The 2,922-nt window shown below is 33.4% G+C and overlaps 1 pseudogene; it reads right to left on the reverse strand.

Annotated features, from left to right (window-relative positions):
- Positions 1 to 530: 530 nt before the first annotated feature.
- On the reverse strand, positions 531 to 1,865 carry LOC120181411 (annotated as a pseudogene).
- Between the last annotated feature and the right edge of the window lie 1,057 nt (positions 1,866 to 2,922).

Below are 2,922 nucleotides of genomic sequence, written 5' to 3' on the forward strand. Positions count from 1 at the left end.
GATCTGGTTTTTGATTTGTTTGTGGGACAGAATCGTGAAAGGAAACGAATGAACTCCGTTTTTTTCACTAGGTGAGAAAATCTATAAATTGAAGAGTTGGTTGGTGGTTGTTGCAGGCGGACCAATGAAAGGTAAACACTTTTTATACATATGGGAAGTAAATGTCAAAATGTCTCCTTTATATGAATTAATACTGGTTTATTGTTGGTCTAAATCCATTATGTTTGTGTTCTGCTTAATTTTTTATATTTTATCAAAATCCTTTATATGAGTTGGTCACCTTCTTTTCTGTTTTGTGATAGATTCTCTTTTATATATTTTCCCAAAATCAAGATTCTTGCACTTGTCCTGTGAGTCATACACAAATGATGCAAGGATGTACTAAAATCATATTCTAAAAAACTGTATTAGTTCATACTATAATTTCTCAATTGTTATTATAACCAAAACGAACTCATTAATGTTTTTTTTCTAAAGAATTCTGCGCGTGCGTTGTTAATATGTTAAAAAAAATCTGAAGAGAATCGATATATTATATTGCACTCCAACCAGCTTTTTTCCCTACACCCCTTTCCTTCATCATTTCTCTGGTCCGCTGTGCTTCCTCCCACCATCCCATAGAACTATACATGTTCGAAATCAATATGTAGTACCCATCATTTTGTGGATCAGAATCAATTACTCGCGTTGATATCCTTATTGCCATCTCACTTTCATTGTGAACACAAGCACTTAACAGAGCTCCCCAGACACTCCCATCAGGAGAGATGAGCATTGACATAACCAGGGCTTCAGCTTCCTGAAGATTACCCGATCTGCCGAGAAGGTCCGTCATGCAAGCATAATGCTTCAAATTCGGATTTACGGAATTATGTTCCATTCTACTGAATAAAAACTTCCCTTCTTCAACAAGGCCTGCATGAGCACAAGCATTGAGAACAGAGAGGAAGGTAAGATCATTCTGTTTAGCATTCGATTCTTCCATCTGCTGGAAAATCTGTATTGCTGATTTCGCATCTCCGTGCATCGCGTATCCTGAGATCATCACATACCAAGAAACTAAATCCTTCTCCTTCATGGAGATGAATAACTCTCTGGATTTCTCTATTTGCCCACACTTTGCATACATGTCAATCAATGCAGTTGCAAGAGATTGACAGAGCTCGTAGCCTCCTTCCTTGATGTAACAATGGATCCTTTCCCCTTTCTCCCAGGATGCGAGATGAGAACAAGCTGAAAGCTCGGTTAACAATGTTGCCAAGTCGGGCGTCGAATTTCCAGAAAGCATTTGATCAAATAAAGGCAATAACCTCAGAAAAATGTCCAGAACGAGTACAGGTTGACATCATTGTGTTCCATGGGATAATATCTCTCTGTGTTTGATTAAACTCCTCCATGCAATGGTCAAGTTCCCACTCTTCCCATACATATCTATGAGAGAATTAGCAACCGAAATGTTGTCAGCTATGTAATTTTTAACTACCCGGCAATGAAGTGAGCGATCAATATGGATTGCTCCGAGTCGAGAACACGAAAAGATAACAGATACCAAACCGTTTGAATCAACCTCAACGCCAAGTTGTTGCATCTTCCTAAACAATTCTATAGCTTTTGCTTCTTGTCCCGCCTTACAGTATCCATGAACCATTGTGTTCCATGACTCTTGGCTCTCGACTCTCTTTCTTATTTTACTCACCGTACTTTTTAATTTTTTTATTTTTGCTAAATGAACTTTACAAATTGAATTATTATATCTCTAATATTGTGATGACGTATCATTTTTTAAAATTATTTAATATAAAAATAATTGAAAATATAAAAGATAAATTATACCGTTCCTCACTGGACTTTACTCTCTCTCTCATATTTTGCTCACCCAACTATAAAATAAAAATAAAAAACGACCGAATGCCACCTTCGTAGATGGTGGCTGTTAGGTGTCAAATTTTATGGGTAGAAACATATTGAGGAAGTTGAAACATTTGAATCGAAATTCACGGATTTTAGGATATTTTCTAGTGAAATAACTATTAGATTTGGACTCAGGGGTTGAGACTAATCAACTCATGAATTTTGAGACCGAACGATTACCATCAACGATAGTAACCAATGGTCAGAATGAAAAATGATTTGGTGGCCGACGAAAAAATAGAGAAAAATAGGAGGGGGGAGGAAAGAAGAGAATTCCAAACGATGTTGTTTTGGTATATATTTAAATTTTTCAAAATGATATCGTTTGATGTTTGTGTCATGTCATAACACCGTTAAAGAGTTAACGACATAATGAACGAAATGATTTAATCTGAAAAGCTCAGTGAGCAAAATAAAAAAAATAAAAAGTGTGGTAAGTAAAATAGGAGAGAGAAAATAAAAAAATTAGTGAGGAACGATGTATTTACCCTATAAACAAATTATATTGATTGTTTGAAGACAATTAATTATAATATTTTATAAATTATAATATTAACAAATTTAAATTAAACTTAAAAAAACATTGCTCTTATCCTATTCATAATTCTTTTATTTCATTTATTAATCTTGCAATTGGGTTGATGTCATTTTATTTTGTGATAATAATTAAATAATATAGATATTTATAATAATGCATTTGTTTTGTTATTTTCAACAAATAAGACAGAATATTATATAAAAAAAACAAATAATGGTGATTACGATAACTCGATAAGCACAAGTATTTTATAACGAAGAAAAATAAAATAAGAAAAATCAGAAAAACAGCCGACAGTAGAAGACTGGAAGTGCAATAAACTACGCTATATAAAGAAAAACAAGACAGATATATATGCATTACCAGATTCTACTCTGAAAAGGAAAAGAAGTAATAATTGGAGAGTTAAAAATTTAAGACAATAAATAAAGAGAAGACTAAGGAAAATAAGTAATAATTGGAGCAGAAAGTAA

This window comes from Hibiscus syriacus, unplaced genomic scaffold (genome assembly GCF_006381635.1).
Source record: "Hibiscus syriacus cultivar Baekdansim isolate YM2019G1 unplaced genomic scaffold, ASM638163v2 tig00112523_pilon, whole genome shotgun sequence".
NCBI classification, from domain to species: domain Eukaryota; kingdom Viridiplantae; phylum Streptophyta; class Magnoliopsida; order Malvales; family Malvaceae; genus Hibiscus; species Hibiscus syriacus.